General features: G+C 47.0%; 1 protein-coding gene across 7 annotated transcripts in view; it reads left to right on the forward strand.

Moving 5' to 3' along the window:
• The window catches only part of FAM135A (family with sequence similarity 135 member A), a 1,883,908-nt gene that overhangs the window by 624,602 nt on the left and 1,234,414 nt on the right, over positions 1-24,892 (forward strand). Inside the window, exon 1 of one of the 7 annotated variants that reach the window (XM_069606214.1) lies at positions 2,398-2,476. The exons of the other annotated variants lie outside the window; for them this stretch is intronic. The gene's annotated coding sequence lies outside the window, so the exon portion shown is untranslated. Of the gene's footprint in view, positions 1-2,397; positions 2,477-24,892 lie in introns of those variants that run through there. 7 annotated transcript variants of the gene reach the window in all.

Genomic DNA, 24,892 nt, shown 5'->3' on the forward strand with positions numbered 1-24,892 from the left:
ATGGTAATTTAATGATTGTGGGACGAAAGTCACTGTAAAGAGGTTCACCACCTATTGTGTTCTTCCCTTAGGACTGATCCTTCATAGCCCCCTGCGGGCGGTCTCCTCTTCCTTTATTTTTCTGTGGCACTGATGCCCATTCCCACAGTCGTTTATTATGCATGTTCATCCGGCGGGCTTCCCCCCTCTCACCTTCCTTGCTAATCTGAGGAATGCTCATGCCTTGCAGGATGTAATGTACTGTTGTTTGCTGTCCCACATAAAGATCATATCAAAGGGGAGCGTCCATTTATACCTAATTTGCTTCTGATTCAGTAACTTCTGGGCCATGGCGCTTTGCTTCTGTAGGGTTGATTGTGAAAGATCTTGTAAGTGTTGTACATCCACCCCATTAATCGTTCTGTGCTCAGCTGAACAAGATGATTTTAAGGTGGTCTCTTTTTGGGCATATGAGGCCAAGTCCGGTTCAGTTCTCATGGGGCCAACCCGGTCGATCCTGTCTATAACAATGTTGCTTGGAGGCAAGGTCCGCAAAGCAGTGTTGTACCATTTTCTTCAAGTTTTTGCCCACAACGTTTTTCGGAGGACCTTTTATATGAATATTGGACCTTCTTGACCTGTTTTCTAGGTCTTCACATTGCAGTCCCAGGTTTTCGGACAGTCTTTATAGTCATTCCAGGAGCACGTCATTCTGCTTAGCATAGTCAGCGACTTCTTATAAGGCACGTTCAGTCGTGTCCTTCACGTTTTCCAATCTCTTCTTTGATTTCTTTCGATTGCTTTGTCTTCTTTCAGTGAAGTAAATTGATCTTGAAATGTGGTTGTATTTTTTTCCTGGAAGTCTTGAAGGCACTGAATCAGGTCTTCCTTGTTACCGCCATTTGTGTTGCGAGTGCGTCTTTCTGGGTATCCTCAGCAGCCTTTTCTGTCTCCTGGTTTCTCACTTTGGGAGTTCCCTGCCACCATCAGCATTATAGGCCCCCTTCAGTTGAGGAGCGCAGAGGTTTTGGGCACCCAGTGTCCTTCCCTTTTGCATCGATGGCTGGAAGGTTCATCCCCATTCAAGTTTCACCCTCTTAAATCTTTTCAGGGATGAGTCTTCTGTGATACGGCATTCTCGCTGCTTTATTGAAAGGGACTCCACCTTCCCATATGGGAACCCCTGGTTGACTGGTGCACTTCCTTTGCATCTGCCATTCCACTTCGATGGCTCCCACTGCTGCAAACTTTAAATAGCTTTTCAATAGTGGCTCGGATGGTCAACCAGCTCCCTTTTCTCGCTTGCGGGCTTATTCACTGTTGCGTTGTCTACCTCCACTGTATCTCCACTGTATCTAATACGCAGAGGGTTCTTTGCCTGCCATTCCCCACAGAGGCTTCCAAGCCTTCACTTGTCGCCTACTGCTGTGCTTCTGTGGTGTTCATCTCCAGTAGCTGCCCCATAATTCACTGCAGTGGCATTGCAAGCCTCTGCGGTTCCCTGCTCTTACTCGCCCCAAAGGCCTCAGTACTCCCAAGGGGTGGGGGGGCTCATAGCTGCCCGGCCCTCTGGATCACTCCTGGCTCAGAGCCCTACCAGCGTTCGCTTTCTCTGCTCACGGCTCTTCTTTCCTCCAACTGCTCCAACAGCTGCTTGCACACTCTGTCCCGACCCCGCGTCCCAGCTCGTCGGATCGAACTTCAGGGAATCTGGCAGCATGGAGGTCTCCGGGGGCCAAGTGGTATCCCGGTGGTGTTCTCCCTTGGTTCTTAGCGGGTATTTGTCCTTTGGGGTGCTGGGATACATTGTTGTTGGAGTCCCTAAGGAAAGAGCTCCATGTTCACTTCCTCACTCCAGCGGGTGTCATTTTGGAATCCGTACACACATTTTTAAAAAGTGTTTGGGTTGTGAAAATGTGTAAATATAACTCTTACTGTAAGGTTACAAGGATGACTTGCTACTATTCCCATACCTTAGTTAAACGTCTAGACAATAACCTTTAGTTTTACTAAATGTGTTCCACCTATGATTGCCAATGGTAGCTTTTTCCATGACTTGAGTGTCTTTCCAATTGCCAATATTAATTCAACAAAAGTATCTGCTTTAAAGATGTTTGGTTTTCCCCACCGGTGTCAAAGATATTGTGATCATTGCATACGTTTGGATGTATGTGACTCTGATTGTTTTGCCGCTCCTCAGACGCAGTTTGGTTGAGTAGATGATCAAGTTGTTGTCATACAACTTTAATTTAATTTGCCAGTTATTCTATTCAAATAGATGTATTGTGTCGATGCTGAGTTTGTGCTGATAACTGAACAGTTATCTCACAAACATTGTAGGAGAGGACATTACAGATGCGTTTTTCCTTTTATTGCTAGGTAGATTGCTGCTAGGAGTCTTCAGCATTTGATTCCAAAACCCACATTCTGAAGAGCCACGAACATTAATTTCCTGCATACCATCTCAATGTGTTTTCCTTCTAACATGTTACTATAGGTAAGGATGTTGATTTTTATTTGTAGGGCAAAATGAGTCCCATAGCACATGGGTCTGGCATGCCAGTTGTCTTTCCATAAATAAAATGAGCGTGCCAACTTTAATACAGTTATTGCATTTTAGTGCTAGTATTTTTGCAGATTTGGTAAATCCATGTAGAGAAGAAATGGGCCCAACGATGGAATAAGGGCAGTTTTTAAAAACCGGTTTTGTATGGCTGACATGGGGATCGATGCAGGCTAGTTTGCTTGTGAATCTCTGGTCTTCTACCATCTGCTCCAGGTGATTTTGCATTCCTGAATTTAATGTTATTTGATGCTCCCTCAGAGCGCGCCCAATGCACTAATTTATCTTGAACTCGGCCTGTGCACGTCACGGGGGCTGGTTGACTTGAAACCAGTTTAATATCAGGGTGTTGGCATACTGAAGGCCTGGGAAGATATTGTGAGGCACTGTTGCATCTTATGTCACTGGATGGCAGAAAGAGCATAAGATTGGTCTCTTCTGTAAAGAATACCCTCACCGCACTGGATGGGTGCACTCTCTGGGAAAATCCCTATAGTCTAGATGGCCAGGTGCCTATAAATGTAAAACTAAAAAGGCAAATACCTGAAACAATGAGTTACTGGTAGAAAAGGCGGTGAGCCTGAAACTTGGACCAGCTTTCCTATGCTTTAAAACCGAACCTGGCTTTGAAACATATCTAGATACAATTGTGCCATCCTTTGAAAGGTCATTGTTTGACATTCTCCAGCATGGGGTCTGGCATGGATTTACATGCTCATGAATATTCTGCGTCGTCAGGCTGGGAATCCTCGGTAAAAGAAAAAAACGTTTTGCTTTCACTTAAAAACTGTCCTCTGGGACATTCCGGCATCCATCCAATGACAGACCTCTCCCTAAGCCCCTCTTCTGGCAGCCATCTTCATTTTTACTACACGCTTCAGAGTTGGTAGTCCTCGAGTTTGCTCTGTGAGCTACTTCTATGTTTTTTTTTTCATGTTTTCGATTGAATAAGGTTAAAAAAAAATGTCCAAAAGAGCCTGTGTGCTCTCTTCATCTGCCAACAGCGGGGATCCGTTGCCCGTGAATTTCAGCACCCCTCAAGGGTGAATATCTTTGCAGATTCCAGAAGGCCATCAGGCCTACTTCATGCCCTCAGAACATGACGGAGGAGGAGGGAAGGTCCCTCTTCAAGCCCTGCACTAAGTGTGGGCTACGAAATGTGTTTGTGGAAGACAGCGCCTGTAATACCTCTACTGCCTGCCCCCAGACCATGAGGGGGGAAAGGCACAGTAGACTGGCAGCATGGCTGAACGCCAGTACCTCTCCCCCGTGCAGCGTCATGCCTCCCCCTGTCCGAGGAGCAGCCTTTCAAGTCCATTGAGGGCACCTCATCCGTGGGGGCCCAAGACAAGGCCAAGAACCGCAAGTCCGAGTCCACTTGGGTCGCCGCGTAAGCGGGTCAAAAGGTGGACAGGGCACGATCGACATAACCCACCGCCTCCATTGGCAGCCAGCAATCAAGCTCCTCCTCGATATGGGAATCATCTAACCATGCTAAACTGTAGGAGAAGTCCGAGAAGCCACGGATGGAGAAGGCGGCCGAACAGCCCAAACGGGCACAATCAGCACAGGATAAGACTTCGTCGACAATCGAGTTGGTGGCAGCTGCTATCACGACTACTAAGGGGGCTGACCCTGTAAAAGTAGCTCCTGCAGCACAGAAGGTATCCCTGCCCACAAGGCGCAACACCGCCGGCTGTGACTTTGGCAAACTGCTGGCACGCCAGAGGGGGGAAAACTGTCTCGAGCCCCGGTTCAAGCCCCGCAGGAAGGGGGGAGGGGGCGAGGAGTCCCTGAAACAGCCCTCCCAGGCAGTGGCACAAGCCATGGAGGTCTCATCCACAGACTATGAGCTTCTCTGTAAGCTCGCTGGGGGGAATTGGGATTGAAACTGCATTTGTAGAGTGTTTATTCCTGAAACCTGTTTTCTCTCCTTCCATCTCTATATTGCATATTAGGGGGGATTGAGTAGATCAGGGGAAAAGAGTGATTACATTGCATTTGATTGAATTCATATCAAGTTTTATATCTGTGGTGGATTAATTTCCTATCATTGTATTTCATTGAACCCGCACAAAGTTTTCTTCTACGCTACATTATTCTTCTCATCCATACTCCTATTGATTAAAGAGATTGTTGATTGTAATATCACCCATTGCTGATCATTGTATAAATATTAATAGTGTGATATTTAGATATTGTTCAAATTCATAAAAGTGTGATATATATATATATATTGTTCAATTCATAAAATAAATCTTTTAACTTTGCAAAACAACCTATTTTTCGGTTCAGAGGAGGAATGGACCACGGTTACCCGAACCAAAAAGGCCAATAAGCCAAAAGGGCCTTGCTTAAGGACCCCTTAAAACAGATCAAAGCAATAAGGAACGTCATCGCGCCTTATCATAAGAACGCTAAATATTCTGTTTGGGAGCACTTAGAGCTCTTTGATCAGATGATGGAAACTTTCCATTTGAAAGACAGCAGTAGCTGTATTCAGTATGTGAAATGGACCTTCTCACCAGAATACTCCAGCTTCTTTGTGGGGCTGGAGGACCAAAATCATTCTAGGTAGTCCACCTATAGGGCGGCCATCTTGAAGCATTTTTCTGCACATAGAAATCCTCAGGAGGCTCGCAAGGCAGCCTACAACTTACAATGTGGGGAGGATCAGGCCCCACAAGAATTTGTGCAGGAATTAAAGTGTGCCTTTGCGCAGACCACCAGAAGGGTGCGCACGGAGAGCAAAGAATTTGTGAATACATTTTTCCACGCTCCACCAAAGTACATCATGACCCAGCTAGTGAGAGTTTTCATGAGAAAAGAACACTAGACTGGGTCATTGAACAGGCCACCCGAATCTATGAGGTGCCAAAAGCCCATAGAAAACAAAATACTCAAAAAAGCCCCAAAACAACCAACACCCCTGCTGCTGCTAAGGTGGCAAAGGTGAAGGTTGCCCCCATTTTAGATTTGGAGATGGGCGGCCTAAAAACCCGCCTGCACGAAATCAGAGCAATCCCAAGCCCAGAAGGCCCTTGGGTCAGTCACAAACATGGAGCCAAGGAGGTAGTCCCACTAATGGGATCCCTCACTCCCCTGACTACATAAGTCCCCGCTACAAGGGAACAGACCCATCCTGGGTTGTGTGGGCTCCTCCAGCCCAAGGGGGGGGATCCAACCAAGCACCAGCTAACCCAGGGAAATTCGCTCCTCACTTCCCACAGGAGGGCAGAAATTCCCCAAATCCTGGACAGAATATTTTCCCCTGGTACCCACAAAACTTTCAACCGCAGAACAATCCATCCTTCTTTCCCCACTTTCCTGAGCTCAGACAACCCAATCCGGGAGAGGGGAGGCCAAGGGTGGAGGGGCACCCAAATTATCCAAACCCAGGGTACTTTCAGAGAAGGGATAGCGACCCTTCCGGGGATCAGCCCAGGGGAGAAATGAGAACCCCTTACCAGCCTGAGCGGGTGTCACAGCTAGAGCGCCAGGTCCAAAACATGGCACAGGATCTGGGTCGCATGCTGAGGGCTCAACAGAACCCTCAGATAAGCATGGCGGTGCAGAATGCCTCAAACTCCGGACCTGGTGCTCCAGAAAAATGAGGGGGGCAGAACCCCGACAACCCACCGGTTCCCAGGGAGGAGGCACAAGGGGAAGGGGGGGTGTAAAGCCATGGAGGAAGCTTCCTTCCCCACTTGTAAACAGCCCCTGGAAACCCAGGAACCGGAACCAAAATCTCCTGCCCCTGAAACTCTGCCACCCAAGGAGCAGAGGGGGAGGGTAGGAGAAACAAAGGACCCAAACAGACCCATTTTGTGGAGGAGGTACAGATCTTCCAATTTGAAGGAGAGGGGTCCTCAGAGGATCCTGGGAAAAGGATCTTCTCCTTCAGAGATGGGGGAACTCCTCCCAAAGAGAAATGGGTCCCAAAGGATTCAAATCCAGACTGGGGATATGTGGGGACTGAGCAAATCCAGACTGGGGATATGTGGGGACTGAGCTAGCGCCGCCCATCATCCAACCCCAGAAACAACAATGATGAGATCCCCTGGTTCAAACCCATCCTGGTGACTGCCTCCAAGAAGGGGGGGGCGGACCAGAACCGGAACCAGGGGAACCCAAAACTCCTCCCATATCTAGTTGTCACCTTTTCTTTTCAGATTCCCTAGACTCCAAACAGAATTTTGCCCAAATCTCTTATCTATCAGTGTCCAAAACTAGACAACTAACTCACCAGTTGTCCGAAAATGTACATTATCTGTGCCCCCTTGCGGAGAAGGAGGGAAGATTCTATGCCATGGTCCAAATACAGGGGCAGGGTCCAATTTTGGCACTGGTGGACACTGGATCCCAAGCTACCCTTCTGTCAAAAAGAGCCTTTGATAAACTGAATGCAGGAAGGGGGGAGAATTACCAAATTCCTCTCACCCTTCTTCCTGGACAACTTCAGAACTGTGATGGGAAGGAAATTCCTCTCGAGGGGACTGCGGATATGGATATTAAAATTGGGCGACACAAGGTGAAACACCCGGTCATAGTTGTAACTCCAGAGGGCACCCCTGGTTTACTAGGGAATGACCTCCTGCGAAGGTTGTCACCCCTAATAGATTGCGTAAACAAGGTCCTCTGGACCCAGACTAGCCGACCCACAAAATTAAAACAGAGTGTCAACCATGTTAGTTTAAACGGCACCTGCCACATGGTTGAACAAAAACCTGACCAAGTAGCATTTCACATCCAGAATGACCAAATCCCAGACGCGACAGTAATAGAAATAGGACAGCAAACTAGTGATTGGGGGGGGGGGGTCCTCTCCATTTCTGAAAATCAACCTTCCTTCCATTCTAAGGTGGCATTCCACACTGGAAGGAAACACTCTGAAATTCTTTACCAGTCCACAATCAGACATTCCCACTCCTATAGTCCAGAAAGATGTGAAATCCGTTCAGAGCCTGGCTGATATTCAGCAAATTGGAGAGTAGTTGTTCATCCCTGTTCAGTTAAATGAAGTGAAGGACTCTGTTCCCGCCCGAGTGTGTGTAAACAACGGTAAGAGCTTCATCAGCGAAGCCATGTTCCGCCAACTCCCAAAAGATCCAGCCATTCCCACATTTAAACTGATGGACAAATGGGAAATGGATCTGGAAACGCCCAATTCCAAACATCTCCTGCCAAGCAGGTGTAGCTCAAAATCTCCATAGGCAACAAGAGCATAGTCCATAATTGTTGGGTCGTGCGAGACGTCACTGCCGCCTTTTACTTAGGCAGTGACATTCTCAATCGCTTTGCCATTAGTTTGGACCTAATAATCTTCAAAGCTTGGTCCCGATTAGCGGATAATCCCATGGGCTTTGATGACACAGAGAAAGCATTTAGGTCCGCTCAACTGCTACCTTATGCAGTTGAAATTCAGATCGGAGAGGAAGTCACCATCCCAGAAATTCTCCCTGGATGTGAAAGTGAAAAGAGGACAGTAACTGAAAAACCCTGATGCTTATATTCATCTAAATGCTTCTCTCCAACAGCAAGTGTTGGGGGTAAACCCAACACCACTAGTCAACATAGAACATGACACCATTCCAATAGAGGTGGATAACAGCGACTTGAAGAGTATCACTCTAGCCGCAGGCACCATTATTGGAATGGCAGTTGATGACCAACCTTTTTCCATAGATTTAGGAAATGAACTGTTAGGACCAATCCCCAAGGACTGTTTTGACAGTGATAGTGATGGCAACACAACACCAGACAGGATATTTACCCGGCATGGGGGGAACTTCCTGGTGTACACTTCCTGCCCTTTTGGTAAGGAAGATGTGACTTGTGACTTCAGGAGGGATGAGGTGATTTTCCAAGTCCGTGAGGACTGCCTGCCCACTTGAAGCCACCAGCCCAAATCAGCACTTTGACCAGGGACTTCTCCACCCAGCTGGAGGAGGCCGCTGAGATAGCAAAACCAGAAGTCTTTCCAGGCTTCAGGCAGATGGTTGGAGAGTCAACCTAGCTGATGCCTGTGAGACTCTGGAGCAAAAGCAAAAATTGAAACAAGTTTTCTTGGATTTCAAGATCTCTTTGCAGTGGACTCATATGACTGTGGTCGCACCGACATCCACACAACAATTCCCACAGACCCTGGCATGACTCCAGTGTTTGTGAAGCAATATCCCTTGCCTCTCGCATCAATGGTGTCCCTTACTGAAATAATTAAGAACCTTGAGTCCCGTGGGATAATCCGTCCAGTCCACAGCACCTTCAATAATCCGGTGCTGGGGATATTGAAGCCAAACGGCCAGTGGAGACTCTGCGCCGACCTTAGGGACCTCAACAAACGGATCTATACTACTTGATGGCCTCTTCCCTACATTGACCAAGGGCTGGCCCAGATCCAGGGGTCACAGGTATTCGCTGCAATAGACCTGACCAATGGCTCTGGATAGTACCCTTCAGTAGAGAGGACCAATACAAGCTGGCCTTTACCTCCGGCGGGCAGCAGTACACATGGACCCGGACTCCCTTCGGATACATCAACTCCGGCAATGAATTCAACATTTTTCTGCATAAGGCTATGCTGGATCTGGGTGAAAAGGGTAACCTGGTTTATGTAGATGATGGTCTCATCAAAAGCTCAACTGTGGAGGAACACATAGCGGAGATCCGTTATCTTCTGATCCAGTTGAGGGCTGCCGGAGCAAAACTTTGATTTCAAAAGGAACAGTGGTGTAGGACCCGTGTAAATGTCTTGGGGCATGAGATTACTCCTCCGGGTCTCTGTCCCCAGGAAAAGAAAGTGGAAGCACTCCAGAAATTGAAAGACCCCACAACTCTGCGGGAACTAAGGAGCCTCCTTGGACTAATTACAGTAGAACGTTCATTGAGGACTACGCAGAGATCACAAGACCCCTGATTCATCTTTTGAAGGGGGGCCAAGTGGGAATGGGGTCCAGAACAAGCCGAGGCAGTAAGACAACTCAGAAGAAGCCTCTCACAAGCGCCTTGCCTAGCTTACCCTGTCAAAAACAAGGATTTCTTCTTGGAGACAGGGTTCTCTAATACATGCTTGACTGCAGTATTATAGCAAAAGCATGACAAGGTCAATAAAGTAATCTCCTATGCGAGCAAAACTTTATCCTCTGTGGAGGAAAATTCAACGAGTGTGAAATATGTGTAAGGTTGGTCACCCTAAGTTACCTGGGGGCAACCAGACGTGGTCTCCCTGCTCACTGTGCTCAGAGAGGCACAGCTTCACCTCACTGATGAGGCCCAACAAGGCTGAAACACGTGTATGGGGTTGCTGTCGGTACTCTTGTTCAGAGAAGAATTGCCATAGCATTTCGATGCTGGACTGCCCATGTGGGCGGGACAAAGACTGATAGGCAAATGGTTATTTCCCATCTGTGAAAGTTACAGTGAGCAAAAAGCATGTGCTGCAAACTCTTACCTCAGAACAGGTTATCATGCCATGTTCTCTCTGGAGAGGAGCGCCTGCTACCTTTTGTGAAGCATCAAGACCCACTATGACTTAGACTACTAGAAAAGAATACAATGTAGGAGAACGGGTCTACTTATACAATTTCCAAAGGAACCAGGCCAAACAGTGCAAGTTTTTGCCTAGTTGGAGGGGTCCTTTTGAAATTGTAGACAAAATCTCACCAGTCGCCTACAAAATCCACATCCCCAAAGGCAGTTTGCCAGAGGGGGAAGATAAGTGGGTCCATATTAACCAACTAAAGTGTTGCCATCCTAGGCACACTCTACAGCAACTGGAGGAGTCTTCCGGAACCCCAAAGGGGGGGGGGGGGGTCACTCCAGCTCCCTAGAATTCCAACTATAAAATATTCCATATATAGTCCATAACTTACAATAGAAAAATGTGTCCTGATTTATAAAAATGTATGCGTCCGCCCCACTACATTAATAGTGGTGGGGAAATGTCTACAAATATGCTTTTGCTTTGTCATCCTAGGATTGGAAACCATAGTTGATTGGAAACCAGGGACAATAAGACCAAGGAGGACCACCCAGGGACCGGGAGATAAGATCCAAGGGGGCCAGGAGTATCACTCAATACTCACATCAGGACTGGGCGAGGAGAACCGGTCGATCCACCCCTGATGGAAGAAAAGATGATTAACTTTGCCTTTTTTGGAACCAAAAGAAATGAGACTGACATCCCAGTCTTGCGACTTTCCATTGATGGACGATAATGCCAAATCGCAAGGGGGGAGCTTGTGGGGTGTTCTAACCCACTACTCTATGCCCTGCAACATCACTGTGCGCTGCTTGCATCAGAAACAACAGAATGGCTGATGAAAAGCCTCACATGTGCTAAAAATTGCTGAGAATTGCGCAGGGAAACCTGAAAAATAGGCAGCCAATCAATTTTGCCTATGTCACAGGTAACACCGATGACCACTCCCCAAACCTATCATTTGTCTGCCCACAGAGTAAAATGAAACTACTTGGAAAAAAAGCAGTGCTGCATTGCAAGGGAAACCCAGAACTACTTTAAAAATCAGTTTTTCCTTGGCTGTTGAAAGTGCAAAAATCATGGTTCCCAAACATCACAAAAGATCCAACATTCTTGTTGGGTGTTAAACATCACTTTATTTAAAGAATCCACCAAGCACAATGTCAGCAGAAGCACATTTCATCCTAAGAAAATCCATATTCAAAGGTGCTTGCTTGGAAAAATGTCAGATATGGGCGCAGTACCGCCGCTCGCCTGTGTCAGCTGTCATTTGCTTAACCTATCAATTTAAACTTGTACATTAAAATCAAAGTATGGAAAAGAAGAGACTTCCTATCAAAAGCAATATAGGGTGACAATTCAATCTCTATGTTTTAAAAAGGTTGGAATTAAGAGATTTGTGGCTATATTTGTTAAAAATGTTAATGGTATTTTAGAAAAAGATTGTTTTAAAAGTGAGTTAAATCCAGCCACACTGGGCTTCAAGGACATTCCAGTTTCTCCCAAACAAAGGATCTTCCCCCCTGCTTTCTGCTGAGGAACTGGCAGGGAGGTGTGAAAGGAGGGGGAGGAGGACTTTGGCCAGTTGCTCTGACGGGAGACAAGACTCCCTTGACTGAAAGGAAATGCAAATTTGGGCATCAACAGAAACTAGCTGCTGGCAGGAAGAGGCTCAGGTTGCTCTTGGCTCAGCCAAACCTTGGAGGCGGGGCTAGACTGAAATGTGTATCTGGAATTGGAGAAAATATATTTTTGAGAAAAAGACTCATAGAAAACTGTGCCAAACATGTAAAAATCTGGAATTTATAGGTTGTTAAAATGAAAATGTTGCTCACAAGTAGAAACTACTCTGGAATTTGCACGAAAATGTTGATATTGTAGCAATTGGGATGATGCTAGGAATATGAAAATTTACAGGAGTATGCGCATGTATGTGGAAAAATGTGTACAGATCTGACACTGGGTAACCAACCAAAAGTGTGAAAAACTGTCATTTGTGAACCGAAACTCTTAAGAAGATGGGACTTGGACAGATACATGCTTTATTAAATTGGGAATGTGAATATGTATTAACAAGTTGGTGATATTGTAAATATGCTTTATATGAAAAATATATTCCGAAGGGATTGTGTCCTCCGACGTATTCCTTATCTTAGATATCTCTTTCCAGCTTTACTGGCCTCGGAAATTTTTTCTCTCTAGAGGGCGCTGCGCGTCGACGTCCGCCTAGTCGATGTCCCTCGACAGCCGCCGTATCGACGTCTACGTCATCCTGCCTATAAAGGCCGCGCGCAGCGTCCGTTGCTCAGTTCCGTTTTTCCGCGCTTACTCAGTGCCTCGGAATATCGTTGCTCAGTTTCGTAGAGATATTATTCCATTTTCCTCGAGATATTCGATCCATACTCGATGGTTTCCTCGTCTGAACCGACGACCCCTCGGTCCGGCTTTAAAAAATGCAGAGACTGTGGGAAAAAGATGTCGCTAACGGACCCTCACAGGGTCTGTCTGTGGTGTTTGGGAGCTGAACACCATTGTTGGAGTGTGAGGACTGTATGTCCATGACAGCTAAGGCCCTGAAGGAGTGTAGGGGGAAGCTGGAAAAAGGTAAGACTTCTAAAGCTTCTTCTTCCTCAACGAAGTCGAGACATTCGTCTCCTCGTCACCATTTGCGCTCCAGGTCTCGAACCGGGTCCCATCACTCCTTGAGATCGAAGCACTCGAAAAGGAGACGCCGAAGATCCCCTTCTTCGTCCTCCTCTTCCTCTGTTTCACCTAAGAGAATCCCTTGCCCCACGAAACATAGTACCCGGGCTGAATGGGAGGAATTCCGAAAAAATATGATGAGCGTCTTCGAGAAAGCGGCTTCGACCCCCTTGAAGACTGCCAAGAGCGATGCTCTGGTCGAAAGACCCGAAGGTCCAAAACGCCACGAGTCGCAGCACCCGGCGAAGGAAGCTTCTCGAGCGCGTCACGAACCCTTGAGTAAAGCAAAGACCTCGAATCCTTCATCGAAGGTTCCGTCGATGAAGGTTCCGTCGACGCCGAGGTCGGTGTCTTCGACGCCGTTGTCGAAGGGACCTTTGACACACTGGTCTGTCGACTCGATGCCATCCTCAACACCGGCGTCGACGCCAAGGAAAGTCACGGTTGCGGCGCACCCAGTGGCTATTCCCAGGTCTTCGATGTTGATGTCGAGATTGTCGATATCCTCAAGCAGAATTCCGATTCTATCGAGGACCTCGAGGCCTCCACCTTTGTTTTCTACGCCACTTTCGAAGCCTTCAACGTCGGCGTCGACGACATCGCCGTTTTCGAGGCCGATTACGACAAGTTTGGTACCCTCTGCCTTGGAGATGGGTTTCACACCCTTTGTGAGCTCAGACCAATTGAGAACAATGTCCTCAATTATGGAAGAGGGAGAACTGTCTGACCAAGAAGAGCCATTTGAGTTGCAGGGATCTGCAACCCCAGTTCAAGAGGAGTTATCCTCAGAGGAACGCAGATTAAAGGAACTCCATGATTCCTTACATGAGGCAAGTGGTTTAGACACTTCCCCAGAGGTGGAGTTCGCTAGGCCAGACCCGAGGGAGCATGCTGAAACCCCTTATAGAGCCTTAATGGCCAGGATTACAGAATTTATGGGGTGGTCAACACCTTCACCGACTTTCCAACAGGATGACCTCACGGATATTCTTGATAAAGGTCCACAGGAGGATCCTGTAGTACCTTTTCATAAAGCTCTTCAAAGAAAAATAATGACGAACTGGGAAACCCCAGATGTCGTCCCGGCAGTAAATAAAAAACTGTCGCTAAATACAGGGTATCTTCTACAGACCCTGAGTTTTTGTCCAAACACCCATCCCCAGAAATTCTGGTGGTACAGGCAGCATCTTCTACTGACATCAAGACTGCTTACCCTACCGTCCCACAGGACAGGGACGATAAAAAATACGATGCTATGGCTAAGAAAGTCTTTTCGGCATGTAGCATGGCGTTAAAATCTATTAATGCTACTTGCACCCTTGCTAGATTTAGCCATACATTTTGGGAGTGTGCTGCGGCTGACTGCATCCCAGAGGGAGAAGAAAGGGAGGTGTTCCTAAATGTCATAAGGGACGGTAAAGACGCTATGTGCGAATCCCTCCAGACGGGCATTGATTCGGCTGACAGTATCAGCAGAGCAATGGCGGCAAGTACAACCAGGAGATTTGCTTGGTTGAGAAAGTCTGGTTTTGCCCCAGATGTGCAAGCCAGGCTCTTGAACATGCCATTTGATGGCTCTTCTTTGTTTGGGAAAAAGGCGGATGACAGTTTAGAAAAACTGCAAACATCTAAGGCAGCAGCAAAATCCCTAGGCGCTGCAATCCATCAGACACCTTTTCGTCCCACAGGAACCTCTGCGAGAGACCAGTCTTTTCGCTTCTACTCTGCATTCGGAAGAGGTAGAGGACGACCGGCTCAAAGGGGACAAAGAAGAACTACCTGAGGTGGATGGGGTAGATATTCAAAAGCCGCAGCAACAGCAGGTGCCTCTTTACCATCGGCATCTGCATCAGCCGCCCCAAAACCACTCTGAGGACTTCCCTCACAAGACACCTGTAGGAGGCAGGTTAACTCAACATCTGGTGGAATGGCAGGCTATCACGTCAGATGCTTGGGCATTGGAGACAGTTGCACAAGGTTACTGCCTGCCTCTCCTAGGCATACCTCAGAGTCATCCACCGGGGATCAGCTCTCAAAAAGCTTCAGATCCGCTCCTCTTGCAGGACATTTTAGACCTGCTAGAGAAAGGTGCCATAGAACCGGTACCTGTAGCGGAGAGGAACAAGGGCTGGTACACCCCTTACTTTCTCCTACCAAAGAAAGACGGAGGACTGAGACCCATCTTGGACTTGCGGGAATTAAACAAATTCCTCAGGAAAGACAAATTCAAGATGGTAACTCTCTCTCAAATCCTTCAGGCCCTTCAGTTCCAGGACTGGTTGGTGTCTCTGACCTTCAGGACGCTTATTTCCATGTGCCAATCCATCTCAAACACAGGAAATACCTGAGGTTCGCAATTGGCAACTCTCATTATCAATTTCGAGTTCTGCCATTTGGGCTGACCTCCGCCCCGAGGGTCTTCACCAAGTTAATGTCGGTAGTGGCTGCAAGTCTAAGGAGGGAAGAGATTCACGTCTACCCCTACCTGGACGATTGGTTGATCAGGGCTGTATCTTCGGAACAAGCTCAGATCCAGCTAGATCATGTTTGCCACTCCCTTCACAGACTGGGCTTCTCCCTCAATTTAAAGAAGTCACAAATGGTACCATCGCAGAGACTCCAGTTCATCGGAGCGATCCTGGACACTTCCCTGGGAAAAGCCTCGCCACCAGAGGTGAGGGCTCAAGATATTCTACAGATGGTCACCAAGTTTCAAAATGCCCAACGTCTCCCAGCCTTCGACTTTTTGAGGTTGCTAGGTCTCATGGCATCCTGCATTTTCCTAGTGCCAGAGACTCGCCTGAGAATGAGATCTCTCCAGTGGGCACTGAGAACTCAGTGTTCACAATTCTCAGGGAGAATGACAGATCTTCAGGTTCCGGACAGGGTGGCTCGAGACCTTCAGTGGTGGGCCTGTCGGGAGAACATTCTGAAAGGAGAGCAGTTTTGGCAACCTTGGCCGGAGATAACAGTAGTCACGGATGCCTCACTCACGGGGTGGGGAGCCCACGCCAACGACTTGACCATCAGCGGTCGTTGGTCTCCATCGGAGTCCAGACTACATAGCAACCTGTTAGAGCTGAGGGCCATCAGACTTGCGCTGAAGGCTTTTCTGCCATCTGTACAAGGAAAGAATGTCCTGATAATGACGGACAACACAGTGGCCATGCATTACCTCAACAAAAGAGGAGGCGTAGGATCACTACCTCTGTGCAGAGAGGCGATGCAGCTCTGGTTTTGGGCAATCCAAGAAGGAATCTCTCTATCGGCAGTTCACCTAGCCGGAGAGAAGAACTTGACAGCGGACGCTCTGAGCAGGCAGAGCACAGTCTCCCACGAGTGGGAACTAGCTCAGGAAGTCCTTCAAGAGATCTTCGCCCTTTGGGGAACCCCTCAGGTGGATCTGTTCGCCACCAGTGTCAACAGGAAGTGCGATCTGTTCTGTTCAAGGGAATTTCCCCCGAGAGGAGCTCTGGGAGACGCGTTCATAGTGGACTGGGAGTTTCCACTCCTGTACGCGTTTCCACCAGTCCCTGTCATTCCTCATCAGGAGGTTGAGAAGATTCCGGAAAACCATGATCCTAATTGCCCCGGATTGGGCCAGGAGAACGTGGTACCCGGACCTTCTAGACTTGTCCATCTGCCCTCCAATTCGACTTCCACTCAGAGAGAATCTGCTCTCACAGAAGGGAGGTCAGGTTCTCCATCCAGACATCAAAACCCTCAACCTTCACGCTTGGCTTCTGAAAGGCTGAGGTACAAGGATTGGGACCTCCCTGATGACGTTATGGAGGTGTTGCTTTCGGCAAGAAGGCCAGCAACAAAATCTTTATACCGCTGCCGTTGGAACAGATTTTGCAGCTGGTGTAGGGAAAAGAATATCGATCCCTTTTCATGTGGTACACCAATGGTTTTGTCCTTCCTACTTTATTTAGCGAATTCAGGCCTTCAAGTTGGCACCATCAAGGGCTATCTCGCAGCGCTATCCATCTTTAAGCGCACTGCGGAAGAACCATCCTATTTCAAGTTACCCTTGGTAATACAGTTTCTAAAGGGGTTAACTAACGTTTATCCCCCAAGACCATTCCAGGTTCCCCTATGGGATTTAAATATAGTCCTAACTTTCCTGATGGGCACACCTTTCGAACCACTCCACTCTTGTTTGTTAAGATTTCTTACCCTTAAGACTGTTTTATTAGTAGCACTTACATCTGCTAGAAGGGTGAGCGAGTTACAAGCTCTTTCTTGTAAACCCCCTCATACAATCTTTCACAAAGACAAAGTTGTTCTGCAAGTGAAGCCTAATTTCCTGCCAAAGGTGGTTTCTGAATTTCATATCACACAGATTACCCTTCCATCTTTCTATCCTCCTCCCCATCCGGGGAAATAGGAAGAGAGGTTACACAGGCTGGACCCAAGAAGGGCTTTAAGTTTTTACATTAGTAGACTGGCTAGGATAAGACAAGCAGACCAGCTGTTTGTAGGCTACGCAGGTCACAAGCTGGGGCTACCGATAACAAAGCAGACCATTTCCAGATGGATTATTTTAGCCATTTTGGAATGTTATAAACTGGCAGGAAAAGAGCCCCCTCAAAATCTTAGGGCTCATTCGACCAGAGGTATCGCAGCTTCATCGGCCCTCAAAAGAGGAGTGCCGGTTCGAGACATATGTTCGGCTGCCACATGGTCGTCCGTCCATACCTTTACACGGTTTTACAACTTGGATTCCTCCTCCAGTCAGGAAACTAGGTTTGGAAGGGCAGTATTGCACTCTATTCATCAATAAGAGGAAGCATGAAGTCAGTACTCCCACCTCCAATAACAGAATACTGCTATGGGAGCCTATCTAAGATAAGGAATACGTCAGAGGACACAATCCCTTCGAAGAACAAGTTACTTCTTACCTTGTAACGTTCTTTCGATGGGATGTTCCTCCGACGTATTCCTTATCGACTCTCCCAGCCATCCCCGCAGTACTACTTCCCTTGTTGTTGCAGCTTACGCTCCTTCAGGGTGATTAGTCTAGTCCAGAAAGAATTATTGTGGGCTACAAAACGGAACTGAGCAACAGACGCTGCGCGCAGCCTTTATAGGCAGGATGACGTCAACGTCGATACGGCGGCTGTCGAGGGACATCGACTCGGCGGACGTCGACGCGCAGCACCCTCTAGAGAGAAAAAATATCCGAGGTCAGCAAAGCTGGAAAGAGATATCTAAGATAAGGAATACGTCGGAGGAACATCCCATCGAAAGAAAGTTACAAGGTAAGAAGTAACTTGTTCTTTCTGTGTAGAAACAAAGGGGAGGTTTTTCCCCTGGACCATAAACGCAGCATCATCATAACACATCATGACACTCTGGTTTCCTTCTCAAATCAGGAGAGAGGGAATACTTTGACCAATAACTACTTTGACCAATAGGCTTCTTAGAGGGTTGGGCTTAGTATAATCAGCCTACCCACCCCCTTGGGAAATACATAAATAGGGACTGTTGACGACCTAGAGACAGACACACATTCACCCATCAACTGATTTACTGGCGAAGCGCTCTGCAGGAGAACCCAGATCCAGACTCCAGAACTCTGAAAGCCGAAGGCCCAAATCCAAAGCTGAACCCTTCTCAGCTGGCCTTTCAAATCTTGCAACCTGATTTTAACCCCATACTTCCAAGGGGCACAACAAATTGAACAGCCGGGCTGTGCTGTTTTTATGCTTCTTGCCAAGAACTCTTGCTAGAACCCAGAGATCCAAACCAGTAGAGCAGAGCTATAACCCAGAACCAACCTGTCAGATCCAATCCAAGAGGCCGTGCAGAGACCAGAGTGCCTTGCTGAGTGCAGAACCAAGCACCTGAATCCTGTCAGGTGGTTAGCAGATTCCGGTCCAAAACCCTTTGACCATATCCTGACGGGCCTATTCCAAAACCATAGTTGTGAGTATTTAGCATAGAATTGTCCATAGCCAATCTCTTATCCTTAATTAATCCTATCCAACCCATTCCCACTTATCCAGAACTGCATTGTAGAATCTCTTTTGTCTGTCCTGAATCCTTCTCTCATCCATATAGTCCTGTGATCATTTTAAAACATCTTTGCGCTGATATAGTTGCTGAAGAAAGGCAAGTGTCGCAGCGGGCAAAGATCAGACAGAGGCGCCTCTGGACTGGTGGCTGTACCGTTGGTATCTCGCATCTTCATAGCCCCTTAGTGTAAAGCCAATCCTTGTGTGTAATATTCAAAAGCTCAGCTTTCATTTGAAATCTTGACTCTTTTTGAGAAAAATCAACCTTTACTAAAACCTTCATAACTTCTGAACTGCACATGCTAGGAACGAAAATGCAAATTGAAGCTAACATCCTGAGCTTTCAAACAAACCCAGAACCGGATTCCAACTCCTTATAGTTTTGCCGCAATCGCGCTTAACGCGCGCTGAAAAGTTTGCCGCGATTCTGCATTTGGCTCACTTTCAACCCATGTAAAATAGCTATTTCTTTGCATTCAACCTCTGAATTCAGTTTTCTATTTGCTAGTTATCCAACCATCATTGCTAGTGTTTACCTGAAGCTATGCAAAGTGGCTCCCACTAGTTGTGAATCCCATTTAGAGAATTAAATCAATTTTTAGCATTTTTCCCATTCATTCAAAGCCACATTCAAAAGCAATTGACCTGTTTAAAATCATTCCGGTTTCTCTCTAAACTCGCTGGGGGGAATTGGGATTGAAACTGCATTTGTAGAGTGTTTATTCCTGAAACCTGTTTTCTCTCCTTCCATCTCTATATTGCATATTAGGGGGGGATTGAGTAGATCAGGGGAAAAGATTGATTACATTGCATTTGATTAAATTCATATCAAATTTTATTTCTGTGCTGCATTCATTTCCTATCATTGAACCCACACAAAGTTTTCTTCTACGCTACATTATTCTTCTCATCCATACTCCTATTGATTAAAGAGATTGTTGATTGTAATATTACCCATTGCTGATCATTGTATAAATATTAATAGTGTGATATTTAGATATTGTTCAAATTCATAAAAGTGCGATATATATATTGTTCAATTCATAAAAGACATCTTTTAACTTTGCAGAACAACCTACTTCTTGGTTCAGTGAGACCGGGGGGATTAAAAGAGAGGGGCGTGATATAGGGGTACATCATTCAGAAATAAAAACTTTAGACGTAAAAATATATAATTAAGGGTTCCAGCTGGGTATCTCACGCCAGGCATTGACTTAGGTAGAGTGCTGGGTTGAAACCACTTAGTCTACGGGGCATAGGCGTGTACCCATATCTGGACGACTGGCTCATCTGCACCCGCTTGCGGGAGCTGGCCGTCGGACACACTGAGACGGCCGTCCAGCTACTGATGGATCTGGAATTCTCCATCAGCTTTCCGAAGTCCTGCTTAACTTCATCACAGAATGCACTGTTCCTAGGCGCCAGACTCAATAGTGTCTTGCCTGGTGTCACCCTTGGAGGAGAGGGTAGCAGCCATTAAATGGAAGGTACAGCGGCTGTCGTCGATGAGGACGGCCACGGTGAAGGTCATAAAGTCGTTGCTCGGCATGATGTCGTCCTGCATCTACCTTATCCGGCTCTGCAGGTTGCAAATGCGGCTGCTTCAGGAGTTCATGGACGCTTGTTGGATACAGGTGTCTGGAAGCTTCACAGACAAGATCCCTCTCAACGACAAGTTCCGTCAAGCGATAGAATGTCCACTCCAACATCGCCCAAGGCATGGGATTTCAAAACTCCCCATACCAGGAGACGGTCACCACGGATGCTTCCCTGGAAGGCTGGGAAGCCCACTCTGGACGTCTGCATGCCAGAGGCCTGTGGCTGCCGGAGAAGGATCTCCATATCAACATCATGGAGCTACGGGCAGTGTTCTGGGGCCTCAAGTTGTTCCTGCCATCTCTGAAAGGCAAGGTGGTGAGGATCTTCACGGACAACACCATCACCATGTCCTACATCAGGAAACGGGGGGGCACTCGATCCCCAGTGCTATCCAAGGAAGCGCAGGACTTGTGGCGCTGGACCATCAGACAGATGATGTTCTTCGTCCGTCTTCACCTAATGGGAGTCCAGAACACCATCGCAGACTCCCTCAGCAGGGAATTGTGCTCCTGCCACGAGTGGTGGACCGCATCTTCGTCAAGTCGGGCAGGCCCCAAATAGATCTATTTGTGACAGCGGCGAACTCCAAATTCCAGAAGTTTGCCAGCAGAGTCCACCAGCTGAGGAGCCTATGGGACACTTTCTCCTTCCTGTGGCAAGGACCGTTTCTGTACGAGTTTCCTCCGTTCCCTCTACTGGTACGTGTCATCAACACATTCAGACAGTGCAAATGCAGGATGCTACACATCGCCCCGGCGGGCCAAAGCAGATTTGGTACCCGGACCTTCTCCGCCTCTCAGCGTCGCCCCTGGTCAAGCTGCCGGTGGTTCCAGATCTTCTCACCAGAGAAGGAGGTGCAATTTTGCATCACGAGCCAGGATCACTGAACGTAAGGGGTTGGCTCCTGCAGCCCTAAAAGTTGGAGGATATGAGTTGCCAGCAGACTGGAGGGAGGTCCTTGCCGAAACCAGGGCATAGTCGAACTTGGAGTGCTACCGTCACAAGTGGAAGTGTTTCGCTATGTGGTGCTGGTCACAGAAGATTGCCCCTTTTGAGGGTCAAGGCCCCACAGATCCTGCCATACTTGCTTTCCTTGGCCAAGTCCGGACTGGCTCACGCCTCCATCAAGGTACATCTGGCGGCTATCTCCCGCTACACCAAGTCACCAGGAAGATCTTCGCTTTGGTCCCACCGACCCGTCAAGGAGTTTCTGAAAGTACTTTTCAGATATTTCCCGCCAGTGAAAGCTCCTGCCCCGTTTTGTGAACTCAAGGTGGTTCTGACGAGGCTCATGGGGGGCCCCATTGAAGCCTCTGCATCAGGCCCTGCTCAAGTTTCTCTTGTGGAAACGATTTTCCTTGTGGCCATCACCCCTGCCAGAAGGGTAGGTGAGATCCATACCCTATCCTGCAAGGAGCCACACCTGAATTTCCACGAATCGAGGGTGGTGCTGCTTATGCACCCTTCCCTCATTCCGAAAATTCCATTCGAATTCCACCTCAAAAAGCCTTTGATGTTACCTGTTTTTTTCCCCAAAAACGTTGCCACCGGCAGAAGGGTCCTGCACTCACTGGACGGTGCTCATGCCCTGAGGTTCTACGTGACACACACAGAGTGTTTTCGGAAGGTTTTGCATCTGTTTGTGAACTTTGGTCCTGTGAACCATGGGAAGACCTTGTCCAAGGCTTCCATCTCAAGATGGTTCTCCGGCTGCATCACGCACTGCCATCGGTTGGCTAACCGACCGCTGCCGGCTGCCCGAGAGTCCACTCCAAAAGAGCGATCGGTGAGACAACGGCCTTCCTGGCTGTTGTGCCTCTGCTTGCCATCTGCAGGGCTGCTACGTGGAGGTCCACGCGCACCTTCACGAGATTCTACTGCGTTGACAGGGATTCCAGGCAGGAGTCCAGAGTCGGCCAAGCAGTGCTGCACAAACTTGTTTGCTTGAGGTGAGCCTTTTCCAGGGGTAAGTGTAATTGCTTCTGTTGAGCCTTGCCACCTCCTGTTGCTGTGTAATGCTGTACTGCTATGTATTCGTTATTCATGAGCATGTGCATCCATGCCAGACCCCATGCTAGAGAACAAACTAGTTGCTTGCCTGGAACTATTGTTCTCCAGCATGGGTCTGGCATGGATTCACATGCAAACCCTCTCTCCGACCCCTCTGCGGCTCTTTTTGGTCATACTGCCACTTTACATGCTTACCAAATCTGAAGATGGCTGCCAGAGGAGACGCTTAGAGAGAGGACTGTCATTGGATGAGGGAAGTATGACCCAGATGGCAGTTATTGGTTTAAAGGAGAAATACAGTTTTTAAGTGAAGGCAAAACATTTTTTTCTTTGACGGAGGATTCCCAGTCTGACGGGGAATATTCATGAGCATGTGAATCCATGCCAGACCCATACTGGAGAACAATAACAATACTTACAGGTAAGTAACTTGTTCCTTGGGGTCCTTTTAAAAGATGCTGGAACAACATGGGTAATGGTGAATGTTCCCTGTGTGGGTTGGGTACAGAGCAAATCTGTGTCCCATTTTTTTCTGATATGTCCTGTGACTATTCGTTTGAGAAGAGGTTATTTAAGGCTGATTAGAAGACATGCTGGGGTGCACACTATTGATGAAGCCATGTTTTTTTTAATTTCTGCTCTGGATACTAGGAAAAGGGTTATAGGCATGGGCAATGTTGATGTGCAGTATTAAGCTGTCTTTATGTCAAGGTTTCTACCTATCCCTTGATTTAGCAATGTGTCCTTGTGCGAGGCTGCTAGCATGGCTCTCAACACCAATATCCATGCACCAGGTTTAATTTCTTTCTTTTTTTATTGATCTTCTATACAATAATGTATAGCAATCTATTTTTATCTGTTCGCTATCCAGTTTTTATCAAAGCGAAATGCGCCATGGGCTTTTAATATTTTTCTTATCTCCCCTGTTAGAATTGTAGTGGGACATTTCTCTTGTGTGTTTTATTCCCTGTACTTGAAGTTTGCGAATAAGTTATTTTGAGAGACTTCTGTTAACAAAATGTTTAAAGTGCAGAACTACACCAACAAAGGCATCATGATGCTCAAAGAAATTGAGAGGAGAACTGGAAACCAAGACACAAAAAAAATAAGAAAAAGAAGGGTGTCAAGATTTCATCGAAACAGAAGGTTATTATAAGTCGTGCGTAGGGAACATGGCAATTTGTTCCAAAGAACTTTTGCCGCCACAGAGATAGCTCGTCCTCCCACCTGCAAGCGTTTGTGCCTAAGTACCTGGATGTGATACGCATGCTCTGATCTTAAAGCTAGGGCGGTAATATAAGCACAGAATTTATCCTGACGGTACTCTGTGCATAAACTCAGTAAAACAAATGATGGATGATGCAGAGTTGCTTGAACTCAGTGCTGCGAGCAGCAGGCAACCAGTGCAGGTGGCGAAGGACTGGCGAGATGGAAGCATACAGAGTGGTGTGTGAGACTGGCATTATATCGAGAGACACAGATTCAAAAGCATTTGTTTTAAAACCTGTATTTAGTAAGCAGTGCTCCAGATAAGATTTTGAGGTGGGAGTATTTTACGCATGATTGTTCAAATTAGAGAGTAAATGCAATTTCAAGAGAGTAAAAATGAGTTTTCTCCTCTGCAAGAGAGTAAAACGTATCCAACATACACCCAATGCATACGTAAAATCGGACACGTAGACCAAAAGAGTTGTAGATCAAAGTTGTCTGGCTTGCCTTTAACCATTTTATTACACTTGTGGAAAATATTCTGCCATAAAATAACTTGCAAGTACGTGCTACATACACAGCTTCATTTTCAAAATTCTGGACCCTAGAAACTCTGTTAAGAACTACTGTAGATGGAGACTATTGTATTGCTTGCAGAGGGATTGTGAGTAAGCAAGTGTTAGCATATGATTTACTTACAAGAACTTGCACACATAATCTCAGCAACAGTCACAACCTGCTAAACTACCTTCCCTGCTGTCTTCTGCAGGAAATTAACGTGGATCCCCACATTGTGTACAAAACCAAAAACATGATTCTGGCAATTACAGTTGGGAAGAAATGCAGACAAGTGCATAAATTGCAGACTGATCCCAAATCCCTGCTTCAACACTAAAGTGTGTGACCCTGGGCAACTAATTTTGCCACTGTGCCTTTTTAGCAGAAACAGAAATGTCTATAACAAGTGACTTATTGCCAACTAGTTACTACTCAAAAAAGCCTGACTGACCCCTTTTTCACTGTTTGAACTATACCATTAATAGTAGTGACCATTTATATAATGCAAGAAAAAAGGGCCTAATTCATTGTTTTCCAATGGGTTGTTGACATTATAAAAGGTTTCTGTGAATTAGGCCAAAAGTGTATATGTCTCGTGGCTTACTCCTTGCTGCTTCTTTAATATAAATTCACATGAACTCCTCGAGTATTAATAACTCGCCTGTACCTTCCCCCATCTTCTACTTCCATCATAGGTGAGCAGTCTTGATTGACCGATCGGTTTCTTCCAAGAATCTGCATCTCTGGCATGACACGCATCACAGCCAATTT

This window comes from Ambystoma mexicanum, chromosome 4p (genome assembly GCF_040938575.1).
Source record: "Ambystoma mexicanum isolate Mex_15411 chromosome 4p, UKY_AmexF1_1, whole genome shotgun sequence".
Taxonomy (NCBI): domain Eukaryota; kingdom Metazoa; phylum Chordata; class Amphibia; order Caudata; family Ambystomatidae; genus Ambystoma; species Ambystoma mexicanum.